We start from the raw sequence: 21,995 nt of genomic DNA on the forward strand, positions 1-21,995 counted from the left end.
ATAAATGGGAGTATAAAATGTGCTACTTTTCTCCTCAGTGGTAAAAGTAAATTTTGTTTCCAAGTGAAAAAAAAAAAAAGAAAAAACTCAATGTAAAAAAAAATAAGATAGCAAAAAAGTTCTTATGTAATGTTCTTAGTAAAGACAGATTTTATTACTATATCAAAAATTTAATTTCACCAGGGATTTCATCTCTGGAAAGAAACTTGCAGACCAAACAAATTAGGCAGTGCCAAATATTACCTGTGATTCCAAACCACTACATAGTGAAATAAGTTTAGTAAGAAACAAAAGACAAACATGCTTAATGTCTACTACATTACTCTCAGGTGATTTTTTCCTGTTTTCAGAAGAGTTCTATGTACTAGGTAACATACTGGTCCTGGAAACAGTTGTGAGAGCTTAATCACTTATTACTAAGTATAGTTAATCTCTAAAGTTTGGCAATGGATTTCTTTTTTCTTTCTTTTTTTTTTTTGAGTTTATTTTCAGCAAAGATCACTATGAGTAGGTTAAAAAAATTATTTCCACCCCACAGAATGCACTGGGTACAGAAAATCCTGGATTATGGCAAGTTTTTCTGTGGTTTGGGCTTGAGAACCTCCACTATTTCCACTTTCTATTATTTCATCTTTTTTTTTTTTTCTGTATCTCACAGAAAAAGTGGCTTTAGAATCTATCTCCCTGTGGATATAGTTCCTGATTCAACCAACCGAGGTTTATGTTATTGTTCTGGGTAAGTTAGAGATTCTTAGTTAAAAAGGAAAAAAGAGGCCAGAGGCTACCAAGGTGTGGAGTGGGGTTGGGCATGTGTACTTTTTTTTTTAGGTATAATTGACACAACATTATATGAGTTTCAGATGTGCAACATAATGATTCAATATTTGTATACATTTCGAAATAATCACCACAAAAATTCTAGTTAACATCTATCACAATACATACATTTTTTTTCCTTTTTTTGTTGTGTGAGGACTTTTAAGATCTACTCTCTCAGCCACTTTTAAATATATAATACAGTATCATTAACTATGGCTATTTATTTTATAACTGAAATTTGTACCCTTTGACCCCCTTCACCCATTTCACCCACCAACTCCCATCCCCTGTCCTCTGGCAGCTACCAATCTGTTCTCTGTATCTATGAGCTTGGTTATTGTTTGGTTGGTTGATTTTTTAGAGTCCACATATAAGTGAGATCATACAGGGAATGATTTTCTTTAAGAACTAGTTTATAGCAGGTTCAACACTGCTCCTTTTATAACACCCCTTTTCTCATTTTTATTTGTTGTCATAGTTGTGATAAAATAAAACACTTAACATAAAATTTACCATCCTAACCATTTTTAAGTGTACGCTAGTGTTAACTATATACTTTGTTGGGCAACAGATCCCTAGAACTTTTTTATTTTGCAAAATTGAAACTATATGCATTAAATAGCAGCTCCCCCATTCCCCTCTCCCATCACTCCCAGACAACCACCATTCTACTTTTTGTTCCTAAGAGACTAATTGACTGTTTTAGATACCTTATATCTGTGGATTCATGTAGTATTTGTCTTTTTGTGAGTGGCTTATTTCACTTAGCATAATATAATGTCCTTGAGGTCCAATCCATAGCATATGACAGGATTTCCTTCTTTTTTAAGGCTGAAAAAAGCCTTCAATACACACACACACACACACACAGAGGTATATATATATATATATATATGTATATCTCATTTTCTTTATTCATCTGTCAATGGACATTTGGGTTGCCTGCAGCTTTTGACTATTGTGGCTAATGCTGCAATGAACACAGGGGTGAACATATCTCTTCAAGACCCTGGTTTCAATTATTTTTGACATATATCCAGGAATGGGATTACTAGATCATATCCTTCATTTTTAATTTTTTGAGGAACTTACTATTTTTCATAGTGGAATGATGCCATGAGGTTTTGTGGGAAAATATGGTGGCTGCCTGCCATATTCCCTTCTGTAGTGAAGGAAAACTTCTCCCTGTTCCTTTCTAGGTTCTTTGGCTGGTCTAATAAGTAAACTGGCATAAAACAGATTAACAGGAGAAAAACAAATTTAATTTAATTTAATTTTGTATGTATAGGATCCCCAAAGATATGAAGCTTAAAGAAGTGACAAAAGCAGACAGCTTTTATACCTATTAGACAAAGAAAACAATGCATTTGTGACAATGTTTGGGCTTGGAGTAAGTAATAAACTAGGGAAGAAGTAACAAGGTTTATAAGAGCTGTCTTAGGCAACTCCTTATCTCTGGCAATAAGGATACTTTCTACCCTCCTGATACAGGGAAGATACTTTCACACACTTTCAGGGAGACAAAGGAGGGTCAGAGTATCTTTCTTGTGCCACTGCAAAAGTGATAGATTTTAGGGTGGCATATTCTGCTCCCCTGCAATGCCATCAAGCTACAGACCTCTTGCTCATGAATCTCTGTTTATTTTCTTTTTCTTTGCTTATCTTCTTTCAATAATAGGTCCCATGTGCATACTTCCTGCTGTGGAAAGATATACTTCCTCCTATTGATCATAAAACCACCTTGTTTAAGTTAAAAGGAGCGCTCCCTAGACCTAGTGTTAATATGTGTCTAATGACGTCAGGCTCACAGTTTACATCTCTCTTTACTTAAACTTCACACTGCCACCACTCAAATCCTATTCTGTTGCCACAGACACCACTGAGGCCTTAGGTCACAAGGGGTCATGAGGCGAAATACTTTTCTGTGCTTACAAATGATTCTACCCAAATTAGCCTCCAGCCCCCCCAGGCAATATTTCAAAGGTCTCCATATTAGAATCCTCACCCCCCTCCATTCTCTGATTCATTTTCTATTATTCCCTTATATATGTATCATTCTTTCCAGCCAAACAGGATTATTTGCTCTTCCTTAATCATGCCCCATTTATTCTTGAACTATAAGCCTTTGTCATTCCCTCTCTCTGGAACGACTATGACCTATTAAATTTGATGTTGGAAAACTACTAATCTTCAAAGCTTTGTTCAAAACTATTGTAGGGATGCTGACCCAAATCCCTTGCAAACATCCTCTTTACTCCTTATCATAAAGCCTCTGCTGAGGTCCAAAAGGTCTATTCATCTTTCCACAGCCATCCAATGCTTACAGCTGCTGCTATGACTTTGTTCATGATGTTTTTCTGTGTTGGAATCTTGTAGGGGAACTAATGAGAGCCCATCAAGGAAATAACAATAAAAAAGAAAGTTATAAATTAGAGAAAAGAGAGGTGTTTGTGCATTCAGAAGAAATTTGTAGTTGGATAAGATTTTAATAGGCAGGTATTGGTAGATTCCTTTGTGAGAAGGGACTACATTGAGTCTGACACACTTAGATAGTAAGTACTTAATATGTATGTTTTGAATGAATTAATGAATTAATAAAGAATGAATGGGTCAATGTCTACCTATATGTATATCAGTGTGATTGAGTTGATCACATACATTTTCTGTTAGGAGATATTTAGAACATCATAAGAGCACTAGATGTTTAAAGGGAGATGAGGCCCTAAAAGTAGAGGTGTGTCAGTAGAAGGCAAAAGCTATTCAAGCCTGAGTAGCACAATTTTAGGCTTATAGGCCTTGTTCTGTCCTTACCTTCTAAGGTAGACCTCACTGTTGGAGTACTCCACCTATTTGTACCTAGCTCTGGGCATTTTCTACTTGCCTATTTTGGAACTGCTTCCCTCAGGCCTAATAAGAGAACTTTATGGTTTCATTATGATGACTATATCCAGAGTTCTTGCAATAATTCCCTTCACTTAAAACTTGGAGATCCAGTCTAATGATTACATGAGGTTGTTTTGAAATTTTCAAAGTAATTTAATATAAATCATATCTAGTTCTGCTTATGCACCTGATTTATCATAGAAATAATCAATGATTCCAAGTTGGTATGGAAAGTACTGCATACTGGGGATGTCATATATAACCTTAACAACAAATATGCATGAAGTAATACTATGGCGCATGAAAAGAAGAATGAAAAGTGGGTCCCCACTCCTTAAGAACTTACTGATTCATTGTCATGAAAATAGAAAAGTGATTATTAAGTGACATTAGCAAAATGGCAGCATAGAAATTTATAGGGCTCATTCCTCCTCAGCCCAGAAACATCAATTTGAACATCTGTGAACAATAATACCTTTGTAAGAGCCATGGATTCCAGGTGAGGAACTACTACATCTGGATGAAGCACAGAAATAGGAAAAGATGCACTGAGGAAGGTAGGAAAGATAAATTCACACTACTCCTGTCTCACCCAATCCTGAGTGGTCCAATATAGGAGAGACATCATATCCTTGGAGTAATAAGAGTGAAGTGAGTACCACTAGGCCACCCCAGCACCAGGCCAACTCCCATAGCACTAGGTGATGCCCCATGAGCTCCTGAGGACCCAGGCCCCCAGCTCACCTCAGTGACTGCCAGCTGGCCCTAGACAGCAACTGCAGCCCTACATGGCCAGTATCAAGGCCAGAAACTCAGGCTCCAATCCACCCTGCCATCTGTTTGCTCCCAGGGTCATAGGTGGCTTCTGTGGCCCCAGGCACTTGACAGGCTCTTGTGAAACCAGGCTCCTGGCCTACCTTGGCACTGAGAGACTCTCATGGCATCAGCCTCCCAGTAAGTTTCTTCGAATCCAGGTTCCTGGCACATCCCAGTGCTCGCCAGCTCTCCTGGCTCTTGATGACTCCTATGGCCCCAGGGTCCCTATCAACCTTTGCAAATCTAGGTACCAGGTAGACACTCTACACCAGGCTGATTACCATGGAACCAGGCTTTCAAACCATCCAGCACCAGGCTGGCTCCCATGGCTCCAGGGCCCTGGGCCACCAGAGTGCCACAGAGAATGATAAATAATGTATGTTTCCATTTATAAGCGCATTCTAAAAAAGCGGAATTTATAGAGATAGAAGAATGGTGGTTGTCAGGGAATAAATATATATCTTATATGCTTGAAAGTTGTGAAGAGAGTAGGTTTTAGATGTTATCACCAGAAAAAATAGTAAGGGGATGGAGTGTTAACTGACATTGTAGCAGTCATGCCACAACATATACATGTATCAAATCATTATATTGTACATATGAAATTACATATGTGCTATGTCTCTAATATCTCAATAAAGCCAAAATTCTTTTTTTTTTTTTTTTTTTTTTTTTTTGCCATTTCTCGGGCCGCTCCCGCGGCATATGGAGGTTCCCAGGCTAGGGGTCAAATCAGAGCTGTAGCCCCCGGCCTACGCCAGAGCCACAGCAACGCGGGATCCGAGCCGCGTCTGCGACCTACACCACAGCTCACGGCAACGCTGGATCGTTAACCCACTGAGCAAGGGCAGGGACCGAACCCACAACCTCATGGTTCCTAGTCGGATTCGTTAACCACTGCTCCACGACGGGAACGCCCGCCAAAATTTTTAATTAAAAAATTTATATTTACCTGTTCAGTGATCATGAAAATATGCTCCATCATACTGCTAATCAAAGAAATGAAAATTAAAACCTTAAGAAGATGCTATATAATTCATCAGAATTGCTAAAACAAAAATATCTGATAATTCCAGGCTGATAAGAATGTGAGGTACAAGGGGTGCTTGTGAAAGTGTAAATTGGCATAGCTTTTTTGGAGAGTAATGGGTAGCATCACCTAATGAAACAAATTACATGCAACCAACTGCCAGCAAGTATAAATCGGTCTTGTGTTATACCTAGGCATGTACCTAAAAGAAGCTCTCATCCATGAGCTGAAGGAAGCATGTACATAATGTTTATTGTGTCATCCATTCAGCATGTATTTATTGAGTGCCTACTATATATGTGGCACTGTGCTATGTACTGGAGTTATACCATTGAACAAAGCAGATGAAAATTCCTGTTCTTGTGAAGCTTACATCCAAGTAGATTGAATACTATTTGCTATGTAGAAAAAATAAAAATTGCCTAAATTTAGACCATGAAGTAGGAAATGAATAGTAACTAAAGTAATGTTACTTCAAACAACAGAATAATATTAAACAGTGAACATCAAAAAAAGATATTTCTCATTATTTTGTGTGAGAAAAGTAAGTTGCAGAATGTGTAGTGTATAGCATTTATGTAAATGTTTAAAACAAAAACATGTTAAATACTCTTCGTAGGTACATGTATATGCATGTAAATACATTATAATAAGAAAGGAGTGGAAAGATACCCACTAAACTCGTGATGTTGATTGCCCCTGAAGAGTGTGTATATGTGGATGGAGAGAATGAAAAACGATTTGGGGAGGGGACAAAGATTATTTAAATTTTACCTGTAATGTGTGATTTATTTTATTTAAAAAACATGAGGCAAAAATGACAAAATGTTAATAATTTTCTAATCTGGGTAGTAGGTTTCCTGTTTTCTATTGTGTTTTTTCTTCATTTATCTCTTCTATTGTGTTACCAAAAAAAAAAAAAAGGAAAAGAAAAATAATTAACCAAAATAAATCGATGGATGGTAAATGCCAAATAAATGATACGTATTTCTCCCTTCCTTTCTTTCTCCCTCCTTCCCTCTCTGCCTTCCTTCTTTCCTTTCTCTCGGTAATAGCAGCACAGCAGACCAGAGCCCATTTTTTCATGGTGACCTTGACACCTGTCCATATCTCAACTCATTACAATGTAAATGCCTATTGTCACAAATAAAATTATTATCAGATCTACCAATTTATAGCTAGGAAATTATATTATCACTTTGGCTTATCTCAGCTTTTCATCCCCAACAATGTGCCTCCAGTCATGATCATAGACAATGCTCTGAGCAAGGGATTAAGTTGGAAGATTTTTTATTAAGAACTTACTGGAAATATGAAATTGTCTATAAGATGCATATATTGTTAATAATTTAATAGTGCCTACAAGTTAAATATTTTAATTTTTATATGGATTGGTAGAGATTATATACTTATATACAATAAAGTTGGATAAAATGTATTAGTTCATCACTAATGCAACACAGAATGAAGGAGGGAATAGGAAGAAGAAAAGGATAGATGAGGCTTTTTCTGTGCATCAAGCACCAAGCTGTTACAGTTTTTACTTAAAAAGCACCAGATACAGACAATATATGTGTTCATGTTATAGGCTTATGGAAGTTAGTTTAGGGTTTATAGTGTGTGGAATAAAGTGAATTATGGGGAATTGGGTTTTGTTCTTTACTATTGCAGGGAGCAGGAGGTGAGTGACATCCTTCAGACTAACTCCCCCAGAGAGCTCTCATTAACTACTGCTGAAGGTGATGATTGCTTGTAAATACTTTGAATGGGAGAAAGCCTTTCAAATGATGAAAGAAAAACAAATCTTCATCCTTATCTGCATGATCAACAAGAGTCCACTTAACTGGAAAGCAAGTTCCTCTTAACCAGAAAACAAGTTGATATTGTGGATGGATTTAAAATAAGCTTTTGTGGGGGTGTGGGCAGGAGTGTGTTTGTGTGGTATGGTGTGTGTGTTTGTGTGAAGGGTGCTTTTAAAGTCCCCCAATCTCATTAAAGCATATAGTAAAGAAGGAATGTATGTTGCAAGTCCATAAGTCAAGGGGAATGCTTCTAAAAGCCACATGAGAAAAATCTGTCTCCTCATCTTGAGTGTGTAAACTTGGCCTTCCGAACTCACTGTTGCAAAATGGAGACCCTGTGACTCAGTTATGCTACCCTGGGGCTCAGATACCCAGATACTGACAAATTCCAAAGCTGAGTATAGATTGAGGAGATGGAGACAACAGAAGAAATGAGAATAATCAGTAGGTAACATGTTAAAGCCCAGCATTTTACACATGCCAATGCAGCACATGACAGATGGGCCACCTATCTGAGTCAGTGCTTTAACTATTGCTAATAATGGGATGAATTCAACTTGAAAATGGTCACATTGGTATGCACCCTCATATGCTGTTGGTTCTTTAAATGCAAAGATGTTAAACTGCCTTGTAGTTGAATTACAGGTGGTTATTATGCAAGAACTCCATTTATGCCATAGAGTGATGTCATTTGTAGAAGGGCATTTGGTTTGTCTGGAGACCTTTGGAGTGGCTGAGATCTCGTAATCTTACCTCTAAAATGTGGGCCAAGCATATTAGGCATCTTCTTATCTCTGGCTGTCTACAGAGGTCTCCCTGTTATAGCATGGGGTCAATTTGCTTCTATCCATGTGACCCACCTAGGTATGAAAAACATTTTAATAAACTTGGCAAATCTTGTGCTGGTGACTGGGGGATAAGAAAGTCTTAGTTCAAATATCCTATAAGAATTAGAAAACTACAGATATCCTTTATACTGTAGCCTCTTATACCCACTGTGAGAAAGGAACAATCTTATTTATTAATAGCCATCTAAACTACACTGAAAAGCATTGCCACCATTACTTAAAGGCTATCTCATCTGTGATCAGCTATATAAATCAAAAGTAATGGAAAGGTCCTTGCCCTCTTGGAACCAGTAAACCAAATACAACACTGACATAAATAGATATGGTAGCCATGTATACTTTAATGTTTAATAGAAAAAATGAATATTTACCCACATTGAATAAACATAGTACAAAATATGAAAACAAAGCAGTTAAAATATATAAAATATTTTACTTTTTCTATTGCTACAGCAAAATCTCATGAAAGCCATGAATATAACTTAATTTGTGATTGGCTCACATACTCCACCCTGGTTCATTCTCAAGTAGAGGTGGGTTATCTTTCTGAAATGGACATGGGGCACTGAGGGACGAGTAAAGGTGTTGCAATGGAGTAGACAACCTCCACTAATACAAGCCACGCTTCATCTGGGGGCCAAATGGATTTTACTAGTGTGACAAAATTCTTGAAAATGGAGCCTTCTAGCTCTCCTGGATCACCTGATTACTACATTGAACCTTTTGATAATGTAACCTTGTAATTTATAAGATTGAATTTTGAATGTTTATGGTGGAGATTTTTACTATACTACTATCACTGCCTTAATCTAAACTACTACTACTGCTAACATTACTACTATTCAGTTAGGAAGAGCTACCATATCGTGAGTGCTTTAATGTGTGTCAGGAACTGTGCTTTATACAAACATCTCAACTCTTATAACAATCTTAAGAAACAAGTACTATCACTGGTAATATTATAGGAATGTTACAGGTAATATTCCCTTCTTACTGGTACAGAAATTCAGAGAGGTTAGGTAACTTTTCCAACAGCATCCAGTGATAGAGCTGGATTCAGTTCCAGAGTTTTTGATGTCAAAGCCCCAGTGATGTCTGAGACCTACACTGCAGCTCATGGCAACGCTGGATCCCTGACCCACTGACCGAGGCCAGGGATTGAAGCTGCATCCTCAAGGATGCTAGTCAGATTCATTTCCGCTGTGCCACAACAGGAACTCCCAAACTTTCTTTTCTTGTAGCCCATAAGAAATCTAATTAAAAACATATGTAGCCAGGGTTCCCCTCTCCCCCTTCTTGACCTGTTTCTTTTCCCTCTTTCCTAACCAAAGAGATTCAAAATGCTGGCCAAAAAGACTGCATTGCTGGGAAGCTGGGAAAGGAAGAAAACTGTGTCCACTAAGGATCTGTTTACTTTTTTAATTAACAAAGTATGATGAGACCTTCTCTGACGTGTTTCAGGACCCACAATGGAAATTATACCATTACATGCTTATAATGGAAATGTGTTCTCTGTTTAACAACATCAAAATGAAGCGCATTATTGATGCAATATGGACCAGAAATGTGGCCAAACACTCAACTAGAAGAAAAGACAAAATGAAAGCAATGACCCAAGTGACCAAATTAGACTAAAATTAGTTAAAGCATAAATTGGCAAAGACAAGGAAAGATTCTAACCTTTCCCAATCAAATTAAATACACATATGTCGCTGGTTAAAGATTTGACTTTCCAAATTTTAACAAAAATATCATTGTCACTTATATATTGGTTAAAAACACTGCAGTCATGCTCAAGTGGAATGTAATTTGCTCATATACAACCTAGGCAATGAAAAAGTCTAGAATTATACAAATACACCTACTGAAAAAGTCATTTCAATTTTGTCTCTAAAACATCATCTGTTTCATACAAAAGGAACGATAAAATTTTCCTTACTGGGTTTCTTTCCCAGAGTGAGAATCAGAAAGAGGTTGTTTTGTTTTATTTTGCTTTGATTTGTTTTGTTAGACTTCAAAGGCTGGAGGTTAACTTCATCACAAGCCTCAGTTATGGCACCAGGGAACATCTCCACAGGTCCCTGCAAGGCCCTGCTCTTCTTTTTTTGGTATCTATCTATCATCACTTATTATCTATCCATTCCATTCTTAACTCCATGGTCCACTTCTGTTATCCTCCCCTTACCATTGACAGCCATTCTAATGCATTCAATATGTATAGTTTTATTTATGTTTTTGTAAAATGCCCATTCTTATTTTCCGTGCATTTTTAAATTGACATAAATTGAAGTGTTCTGTAGATATCTGTATTTATATCTATACAGATCATTCAACATGGGATATAAATATACATACACACACACATATATATGAGTATGTACATATTTATGTATGCATATGCTACACACTTGTATGTATAGTTATATATGTAATTATCCAAAGCATAAAGTCACAAAATAAGACTTTTCTTCTGCATTATCTCTCCTAATTAGTTTTACCCAGTCTTTTGAGGAATGGGCATGTCAATTGTGAATTGTGAAAAGTGAAGTATGGCCAGACCAAAACACTGATTTTATTTTGAAAAATATGATGTTATCTTTAATGGAGGTATGTATCTCTTCTTGAAGTAGATCCTCTTTATTTCTTCCAAAATAGGATGTGTTGACCAACTGACATTCACACTTCAGGGTCTCCTTGCTAGTTCCCTTAATAAACCTTAGGACAAAGTATAGGTTGCCTGTAATTATGGGTTTTGTCTTGTGATGTCCATGTATGCACAGCTGTCTGATTGCCCAAACCTGTCTCAGCCTGTTCAAATGAACAGCACTGAAAAGAATTACTAAAAGGTAGTAAAAATGGAGTTATCATTTGTGAGAATGAACTAGACAAAAATCAATATATATTTTTGATGTATTAGGAAATCTGAAATCTAGTCCTAGCTCAACTACAAACTCACTGTGACTCTAGACAAGTCTCTAGGCCCTCATCTATAAAATGAGGTGAGTTGGATGAAATAAACTCTGAGGGCTTTTACAGTGCTGTTACTCTAGGCTAATATGATTTACACTTGTGGCTCCATGAATACTCTATTTCTTCTCCTCCCTACCTATCACCCAATTATACTGGTAAAAACAGTAGATTAGTCTGCCTTTTATTTTTTTCCATGAGAGTTGGAAGATGAGAGGCCCAGACGCAGGAACAGCTAACAATAGACACCTTTGAGAAGCAATGCCAGAAAGTTAGAGGCAGCCATAGACAGTAGTAGACGTGTTTTAGAGAAAGCTATTGTGGCTTGTTCACAGAACTAAGAAACAAGTGTGTACTGTTCAACAGATAATAAAAATTGTCCCTGGAACAGAAACTTGAATCTATTAGGCAGGACTAATGATTTTTCAAAATATTGTGTTCAAACAGCTCTTTCTGTGGGAAAACCTTAAAAATACTTCTGCTGTGTCTGAGCTTAAGGCAAACATGTATTTAGTTGAATGAATATGCCTAATGTCTGTTGTACACATACCCAGAAAATACTCAAATGGCCCAATTCTGATGCAGTGACATATTTCAAGACTGTTATTCAATGTGTAGCAGAATTTTCTCCATGGATATTGCAACATCTTCAGCCTAATTCTCAAATGCCTGTTGGGACTAGAGGGGGGTTGGGATATCATTGATCCAAGTCTGAGACTGGCTGGGAGTCAGGAAACGAACTTCAAATGCGTCATCGTCCTGGCTAGAGAAGGCCTGCTACACGGCAGAATTTAGCATCGCCTCAATACAACCTTAGCAGGACCCTTTCCAAAACCATAAACTTTGCCTTTTCCAACTCCATCTCCAGACCCCTGCATCCCTCCAGCGCTTCACCAGCTGCCACCCCATTTTCTAGTATTCTGCGTTCCTAAGAGCTTCTTACATAGTGTAGTCTTCTACATGGTTATCTTGTTGGTAACTGGTGCCAAGCCCTGGGCTATGGGGACGGCAGGTCTTAGACCAGGGTCAAATACTGGCTGTGACAATGGTTACATGTATGTTCCTGGAAAAGGTATGATCCAAGATCCTAATTTGTTGGCGGAGGTCACCGTGGCCCGAAGAGGTTAAATAATGCACTCATGCTTATACTGGTAATCAGGAGCAGAGTCAGGGTGAAAAAAGAAGTCTCCCATGCCCCTAAATTGTATTCTTTGGACTCACGTGCAGGGGCGGGGGGGGGGGGGGGGGTTGGAGCGCAGAGAGAGAGAGATATTCTTTACTTGAGAGTGTTCAACTACATATTTCCAAGAAACAGTTAACAAAAGGTGCCCTGGTATATTGTGAGGTTAAGAGCAGAGTCTTTGATAAGATCAGGAATTGAATCCTGGGTGGAATACTATAAGGTATGTGACCTTGAGCAAATAGATGAAACTCTCTGGTCTGTAATCTGTTTTGCCTAAAGCCACTTCAGTTTTCTTTTGAACAGTGTTAATATGCACTCTCTTTTTCAATCCTTTGTTTCATTCTTGAAGGAGCATATAGTTGGACCTTGATATTTAATCCAATCTGGCATGCTCTGCCTTTATTTTTGTTTCATTATTATTTTTTTTGACTGTGTTCACAGCATGCAGAAGTTCCTGGGCCAGGGATCAAACCTGCACCACAGCAGCGAGCCAAGCCACAGCAGTAACAACACTGAATCCTAAACCAACTGAGCCACCAAGGAACTCCTGATCTCTGCCTTTAATTGAAATGTTATATTATTTATATTTAAGATGACTATTGATATGGCCATAAGTCTATCACCTTATTTCTTTTTCATCTGCCCCTCTGTTCTTTGTTCCCTTTTTCTTCTTTTGTTGCCTTTCTCTCTTGATCAATCGAGTACATTCTAATTCATTTTTATCTCCTTTTTTGGATATTAACTCTTTGTTATTTTAGTGATTGTTTTAGGGTATATGGTTTACATCCTTGACATATCATAGTTTGCCTTCAAAAGATATTATACTGTTTTACATAAATGAATAAAGAGCTTACAACAGTATACCTCCATTTCTTCTCTCATGGCCTTTATTTCCTAATGTTACTGTTTTTATGCATTTTACTTTTATGTATGTTTTTAACTCCACAGTACATTGTTATTACTTGTATTTAAACAGTCATGTATCTTCAGCAGATCAATTGATCTCTCTCTCCCTCACTCCCTCCCTCCCCCCTCCCTCTTTCTCTCCCTCTCTTTTTTCCCACATAGTTACCATTTCTGGTGCTCTTCACTCTTTTGCGTAGATTCAGATTTCCACCTGGTTTGGTTTTCCTTCTGCCTAAAAGAGGTCATTTAACAGTTCTTGTAATGAAGGGTTCCTGGTAATGAATAATTTCAGCTTTTGTATGTCTGAAAGTGTCTATATTTGGCTTATTTTTTCAAAGATTTTTTTAATAGTTATTTCCCCAATACAATGTTTTTTCTACTGTACAGCATGGTGACCCAGTTACACATACATGTATACATTCTTTTTTTGCACATTATCATGCTCCATTGTAAGTGACTACACATATTTCCCAGTGCTACACAGCAGGATCTCGTTGCTAATCCATTCCAAAGGCAGTAGTTTGTACCCATTAACCCCAAACTCCCAGTCCATCCCTTTCCGTCCCCCGCCCCCTTGGCAACCACAGGTCTATTCTCCAAGTCCATGAGTTCCTTTTCTGTGGAAAGGTTCATTTGTGCCATATGCTAGATTCCAGGTAGAAGTGATATCATATGGTATTTGTCTTTCTCTTTCTGACTTATTTCACTTAGGATGAGAGTCTCTAGTTCCATCCATGTCGCTGCAAATGGCATTATTTTGTTCTTTTTTATGGCTGAATAGTATTCCATTGTGTATATATACCACATCTTCCTAATCCAGTCTTCTGTCAATGGACATTTAGGTTGTTTCCATATCTTGGCTATTGTGAATAGAGCTGCAATGAACATGCAGGTGCATGTGTCTTTTTCAAGGAAAGTTTTGTCTGGGTTTATGCCCAAGAGTGGGATTGCTGGATCATATGGTAGTTCTATGTATGGATTTCTAAGGTACCTCCATACTGATCTCCATAGTGGTTGTACCAGATTATATACCCACCAACGGTGCAGGAGGGTTCCCTTTTCTCCACACCCCCTCCAGCATTTGTTATTTGTGGACTTATTAATGATGGCCATTCTGACTGGTGTGAGGTGGTACCTCATGGTAGTTTTGTTTTGCATTTCTCTAATAATCAGAGATGCAGAGCATTTTTTCATGTGCTTGTTGGCCATCTGTACATCTTCCTTGGAGAAATGTCTATTCAGGTCTTTTGCCCATTTTTCCATTGGGTTGTTGGCTTTTTTGCTGTTGAGTTGTATAAGTTGCTTGTATATTTTAGAGATTAAGCCCTTGTCAGTTGCATCTTTTGAAACTATTTTCTCCCACTTTATAAGTTGTTTTTTTGTTTTCTTTTTGGTTTCCTGTGCTGTGCAAAAGCTTCTCAGTTTGATGAGGTCCCATTGGTTTATTTTTGTTCTTATTTCTGTTGCTTTGGGAGACTGACCTGATAAAATATTCATAAGGTTGATGTCAGAGAATGCTTTACCTATGTTCTCTTCTAGGAGTTTAAAGGTGATTCAGTGCAATCCCTATCAAATTACCAAGGACATTTTTCATAGAACTAGAACAAACAATCCAAAAATTTATATGGAACCACAAAAGACCCAGAATTGCCAAAGAAATTCTGAGGAACAAAAACCAAGCAGGAGGCATAACTCTCCCAGACTTCAGGCAATATTACAAAGCCACAGTCATCAAGACAGTGTGGTACTGATACCAAAACAGACATACAGACCAATGGAACAGAAGAGAGAACCCAGAAATAAAGCCAGACACCTATGGTCAATTAATCTTTCACAAAGGAGGTGAGAACATAAAATGGGGAAAAGACAGTCTTTTCAGCAAATATTTTTTTTCAATGATATTTTTGCCAGGGGTAGAATTCTTAGGTAGATGTATTTTTTCTTTCAATACTTTAAAGATATTACTACTCAGTTTCATTTTGGTTTGTTTCCCATGAGAAATTCACTATCATCCTTATCTTTGTTACTCTATATAACAAGTCCTTTTTCTCTACTTTTAAGATTTTCTCTTTCTCAGTAGTCTTAAGCAGTTTCATCATAATATGCCTTGATGTAGTTTTCTTCATGTTCCCTATATTTGTAGTTCATTGAATTTCTTGTGTCTACAAATTTGTAGTTTTCATCGAATTTGGAAATTCTTTTGGCCAATGTTTTTTTTTTTTTTTTTTTTCTGCCATTCATCTCTCTTCCCTCTATTTGTGACTCTATACATATATGTTAGGTCAATCAAGCTATCCCATAGGTGTATTTCTTTAAGTTTTTTTGTTTTACTCTCTGTATTTCCTTTTGGAGAGTTTCTATTGCTATGACTTTAATTTCACTCATCTTTTACAATGCACAATTTTGCTAATCCCATCAGCGTACTTTTAATTTTATACATTAGAGTTTGTACCTACAGAAGTTTTATGTGATTCTTTTAAAAAATATCATCTGTCTCTCTACTTACCTTTTTGAACATAGAAAATTCAGTTATACAAATGTTTTAATGTTCTTTTCTGCTAATTCTAGCATATGTGTCATTTCTGGGTCAGTTTCAATTGATTATTCCCCTTATTATGGATCATGTTTCCTGCCTCTTTGCATGCCTTTTAATCTTTCATTTGATGCCAGATATTGTGATTTCACCGTGATAACTGCTGGATATTTTTGTATTTCTATAAATATTTCTGAGCCTTGTTCTATGATGCAGTTAATCTACTTGGAAATATTTTTATCCTTCTGGGTCTTGCTTTTATGATTTGTTAGATAGTTCTGGACCAGTGTTCAGTCTAGGGCTACTTATTTCCCACTACTGAGGAATGACCCTTCTGTATACTCTGCCCAGTGCTCATGAATTATGAGTTTTTCCAGTCTGGATGGTGTGGATAAGTACTATTTCCAGCCCTGTGTAAGCATGAGACCATTTCTTCTAATTTTTTTCAGATGGTTCTTTCCCAGACTTGGTTAGTTTCCTCACACACATACCAGTAACTACTGTGCTGACTACTTAATGGAGGCCCTCTGCAGATGGCCAAAGCTCTCTGTACCACTCTCTCCTCTCTGGTGGTCTGTACTATGAATTCTAGCAGGATTGGTCTCACAGGACTTACAGTTGCACCTGTTTAACCAGGGAGTCCACTGCCTTTGCCTCAATCCCCACTCTCTATGCTATAGCTCAGAAAATAGCTTACGATAGTAAGTTGGAACAATTATAGGGCTCACTTTATTTGTTTCCCATATCAGTTATCACTGTCCTTCATTGATTGATAATCAGTGTCTTAAAAACCATGTCTTCCTTATTTTGTCTGGTTTTGTTTTTGTGGCTGTTTTAAGTGGGAAGACAAAGCCCATCCTTATTATTTTATCTTGGCTGGAAATTGAAGTCCCAAATGAACTTATCTGAACATCAGTTTCTCATCTGGAAAATGGAAATAATAGAGGTACCTATAGCATTGAGTATTTGTGGAGATTAAATGAGACAATACACGTGAAACTTTCTCATAGAAGTTGCTTGGTATATATATATTATTTTTCCTTCTCCTTCCTAATGTACATTTCCACACCATTCCCACCAGAGGTCTATTCCTTTTAATGGCCCTTGAGGCCTACAGGGGCTGTTTGAACTGTGTCTGTAACCAGTATGAACTGTCAGTCCTTTTGAATTCATTCCAAAAACTTGTTTGGATACAGGAAAAGAAGAGAATCACACCTGATCTATCTTAAGAAAATGGATTGAAGTAAGTAGGTTCATATTTCCCCCAGTGCTGGGAGTAAGTAAAAACATTCTAATTCCATATTACTTCAGGAGAGAATATTTATCATTATTACAGATAGACCTTTAAAGGGCTATGTGTTATTTCAAATTTGATATTCACTATGTTGAAGGACAGCTAGTGTTTATTTTCATAGCTTAGTTAAGTCTGTAGATCATTTATAGATAGTTCTCTATGCCCTCTCCAGGAAGCAACATACTTTTGAGTGAGGAAGTACCACACCCTCATAGAAAGCTGGATAGAAAGATTTAAAGAGGCTCAGATGAAAAAGGCGGGCAGACACCCAAAGATGGTGCAGGCCAAGAAGTGAGTCACAACTAGCATACAGTGTTCAAATACACTACAGAGTATAACTTGACCTTTAAAGAAGGAAAAATCTTTCCAAAGGTTAAGTCAACTTATACTCTGCATCTTCCCCATGCACATTTTAGAGTATTGCTTTGGTTGCCCTTGCTGAACAGCAAGTTGTCCATTCATTCAGTTGTTTATTCAGGAGATCCCCAGTGGCTCAGTGGGTTAAGGCATTGTTGCTGCTGTGGCTCTGGTTACTGCTGTGGCACAGGTTTGATCCCTGACCCAGGAACTTCTGCATGCCATGGGTGTGGCCAAAAATTGTTTATTCAATTAGCCAAAATTTATTTAGCATCTACTATGTGCATAGCACACTGTGAGGGGCAGTGATGAAAAAAATATGGTATCTCTCCTTATGGAACTTTTATGATCAAACTGCTATCAAATTAAGGAGTGACCCTAACTGGTGTCCTTAACTTCCACATAATCTCACACTGCCAATCCACTGTGGGAGTTGAGAGGAAAATTCATTTTAGTCCTGATTCTGTAGCTTTAATTCAGTCCCCCACACTCATACATCACATGCCCCCAAACCAATAAAGTCAAGCCCCATTTTCAGCGTTCACATAGGAGCTATCATGCATCTTACTTCTATACCACTGTTAATGATTCTTGACTTTGTTTCAATTTTTTTTTGTCTGTGTGTGTGTCTTTTCCAGGGCCGCACCCACGGCATAGGGTCCAATCAGAGCTGTAGCCGCCGGCCACAGCCACAGCCACAGCCAACTCAGGATCCGAGCCGCATCTGCAACCCACACCACAACTCACCGCAACAGTGGAATCTTAACCCACTGAGCGAGGCCAGGGATCGAACTCGCAACCTCATGGTTCCTGGTCGGATTTGTTAACCATTGAGCCACGACAGGAACTCCTGTTTCAAATTTTTGGTGCTGTTCCTGCCCTTTAGATTTGTCAACCTCAACTAACCATCCTGTATCAAGCTTGATTCTCTAAGGACTTTAGCTTAGCTTACCTCTCTGAATCTTTTTATTCGTAGATACCCCAAGTAGTGAAACCTGATCTAGCTCTCCTGCTCATGACTCCAGTTCTGTCTAGGTTTTTCCTGGGTCCTGGGAAATCAAAATAGTGCATTCAGAATTTAGATATCAGGCAATAGGGAGCCTACTCAGGAAGTACTTCAGAAATTTATTTCTCCCTTTGACATGTATATATTAAGCAGCTACTATGTGCCAGGTACTCTGATAAAGCTCTAGTCTAGTGGGGGAGAGCTGCATTACTTTTTAAAAGCACAAACAAATCTAACATGACGATGATGATAAGATCCACTAAAGGAAATAGGCCAGTGCTGTGATAAAGGAAGATGGAGTACTGGCTACTTGAAATAGGGTATTAGATAAAAGTCAGTTATTCAAAATTCATTTGGAAGAAGAGCTTTCTAGGCAGAAGAAGCAGCAAGTGGGAAAAAACATGTCCTATGGTGTGAAAGAGGGACAGAATGGAGGCTACAGGGGCTAGGGAATGGTGAACAAGAGAAGAATGACATGAGGTAAAGTCGGAGGTGTGGGCAGGGACCATAGTGTCCTGGAGTCTTCTCTGCTCCATGTTGCTGGGATCCAACTCCTTAGTAGGAACCTCAGATCAAAAGTCAGGATGTCTGTGTTCTACTATTATTCTACCCTGAATTTATGTGTCTCTTTAAATGTTACTTTTCTGTTTTCTCCTCTATGTTTTCTCATTGGAAAATGAGAGGATTAATTTAGACTTTCTTTTTTTTTCATTTTAAAAGTTTTATTGATGTATAATTGATTTACAATGTTCTAATAATTTCTCCTATACAACTAAGTAATTCAGTTATACCTGTACACACATCCATTCTCTCTCAGATTCTTTTCCCATATAAATTATCACAGAATATCGGGTAGAGTTCTCGGTGCTATAGAGCAGGTTCAAGTTGGCCAATCATTCCATATACCACAGTGTGCATATGCCAATTCCAAGCCTCCAGTCCATCTCTCCCACCTCCTCCCATCCCCTTTGGTAACCATAAGTTTGTTTTCAAAGTCTATTTCTGTTCTGCAAATTAGAATTTCTTTAAGGTCTCTTCAAGCTCCAGTAGTCTATGAGCTATAAAAATAACTTTCAAAATTCTGACTAAAAGCTCTGATCTTTAGGTTAATTTCACCTGAGCTGTATCAAACCTTGTCACTTATTTCTGGGCATATAAATCTTAAGGAATCTATTCCCATGCAGATTTTACATTCTAATGAGTTTTCTCAAAGTTAATTTTAACATATTTTAATTATCTCCAAAATAAAAGATGACGTAATATTTTTATCCTCAATTAACTTCAAAATGTGGCTTAAAAAAACCTTTTTAGGAATTTCATAGTTGTGGCACTCTGTGTATAGATGAATTATTGAAGATACTTAAATAATAATTTTTAAAATAAATAGAAGCTTTATTGATGGATAATTAATTCACCCAAAGTATACTGTAAAATGTATTTTAATATATTCAAGAGTTGTGCAACCTGCACCATAAAATTTTACAGCATTTTCATCACCCCACTCCCCTACCCTGTTGTCAAAACTCCTCTTACCTCTTTGCATAATCAGTTTTTAAAAGCCCACGTACATCCGTAATTTTTAGGACATGTTGTGAACATGTTGTGATGATCTTTTCTCTTGGACTTGTTTGACAGCTAATTTTAGAGGAATCAGTTTATCTCATTCCACTGTGGACTGAAGTATATAGGTTTAGGATATAACAATAAGAGCAGCACAATAAAGAATGAACTCACCTTGGAAATGATAAAATCTTTAGCTGTCTGCATATGCTGGCTGCTTAGATATGTATTTGTGTTGCTCTGATAGATGGCAAAAAACCTATCACATGAATTGATGTCACTTGCTGAAGGCTGTTTAGTTTGTATGGAGACATTTAGGAAAATTGATAGCCTTAGTTATCTAATGTCAATACAACATGTACCAAATAATTAGGCTTCTCTTGCTGCCGACAGGGATCTTTATATTTTAGCTAGGGCTCATTTTGCTACTGACCTCTGATCTATGTGGTGTAACAGTTTGACTAGCTCAGGTGAAGAGAAAATCTAATTCTAAATTTTGAAAAGTTCAGTCTCGACTCCTGCTGTCAGCATTTTATCCATATGGCATATTATATGTTTTTCCTTGCTATCCAGCATTCTTAAATATTTTTGCAACTCTTGCAAGCATTTTTATGATAAAGGAAATGAATAAAAGCACAGAATATGGTAACAATCTTGACAATGTTAAGGGTTTGAGCTCCAGCCAGTGGTCCGTCAGCTAATTACACTTTGGATTTCCCCCTCCTCTGGGCTCTATTATTCTTATTGGTAAAACTGTGAATAAATAAACTTAATGGACAGAGAATTGTAAACTATTTGGAGTATTTTAGAAAAGCTCGAAATCACATCTATCTGTGGACTAAGAATGTTGTCTGCCATATGAACAAACAAGATGTTGCATCTTTCAAACCATCAGCCACTGTCGCCCCCACCAATGCTGAGCCCTGAGGAAACAAACAGACTGCCCACCACCTAGCCATCAGTCATGTAGCCACCCTAAAGGTGCACCCCGAGGTGACTGAGGATGGGAAAGAACAGGATACTGGCCCTAGATAGCTAAGGTGCATATAAAAGGAATGATTTCAATGAGCCCAGACTCTTGCATCTTCCCATACATAGAAAAGTGCTTAGAGAGTTCCCCTGTGGCCTAGTGGTTAAGGATTTGGTGTTGTCACTCCTGTGGCATGGGTTCATTCCCAGGCCTGGGAACTTCTACAAGTTGTGGGTGCAACCAAAAAAAGAAAAAGATTAAAAAAAGAAAAGTGATTAAATGTATTAACTTGAGATGTCTGGTTTTAATGAATTAGCAGTAATCTTTTGATGTTCCAACTACCTGGTTTTTCTATATAGCCTGGCTTCTCCCTTACCTCTGCAAGCAGGCCCTCAGAGCTATCTGAGAGGCTATCTTCTGGGCTTAAGTCCTCAGAAATTCCACTGAATAGATCATAATTCTCAACTTTTAGGTTGTGCATTTTTTTTCAGTCAACCTGTCTACTTGTCAGTTCAAATTTGATCATCAGGAATGGTCACCGGGAGATTTCTTGGGTGTTTTTCTCTCAAGCACATCCCAACAGCAAGGGTATTCCAGGACTAAAGAAAAGGTACTCAGAGAGGCAGCAACTTGAAGGTGTTTTTATTCTACAGTATTAGCTAACATAAAAGACATTCTTGCATATTTAATAGTGCACCTACCGGAGATGCCAGTTCCTATCCCAGACCTAAGGGAGAATCAGTAACTGAATTTTTTACAGGTTCCTAGTAGCTCATATACACATTAAAGTTTCAGAAGAACTAAATGCTTCTAAAGATGATCTCTGGGTGTTCCCTTCGTGGCACAGTGGTTAACGAATCTGACTAGAAACCATGAGGTTGCGGGTTCGATCCCTGGCCTTGCTCAATGGGTTAAGGATCTGGTGTAGCCGTGAACTATGGTGTGGGTTGCAGACGCGGCTCGGATCCCGCATTGCTGTGGCTCTGGTGTAGGCCGGCGGCTACAGCCCCAATTCAACCCC

The 21,995-nt window shown here is 37.9% G+C and overlaps 1 protein-coding gene across 5 annotated transcripts in view; it reads left to right on the forward strand.

Annotated features, from left to right (window-relative positions):
- SLC6A14 (solute carrier family 6 member 14) overlaps positions 1-21,995 on the forward strand; it is a 371,528-nt gene that overhangs the window by 276,168 nt on the left and 73,365 nt on the right. Inside the window, exons 2-3 of one of the 5 annotated variants that reach the window (XM_085006374.1) lie at positions 659-736; positions 4,139-4,259. The exons of 3 other annotated variants lie outside the window; for them this stretch is intronic. The gene's annotated coding sequence lies outside the window, so the exon portion shown is untranslated. The remainder of the gene's footprint in view (positions 1-658; positions 737-4,138; positions 4,260-21,995) is intronic. One more of the 5 variants, XM_085006375.1, reaches the window with a different exon arrangement.

The sequence above is a fragment of the Sus scrofa genome, chromosome X (genome assembly GCF_054392235.1).
Source record: "Sus scrofa isolate SSC_HxYL_T2T_F1_AM1 chromosome X, Sscrofa_HxYL_maternal_Yorkshire_Landrace_v2.0, whole genome shotgun sequence".
Classification (NCBI taxonomy): domain Eukaryota; kingdom Metazoa; phylum Chordata; class Mammalia; order Artiodactyla; family Suidae; genus Sus; species Sus scrofa.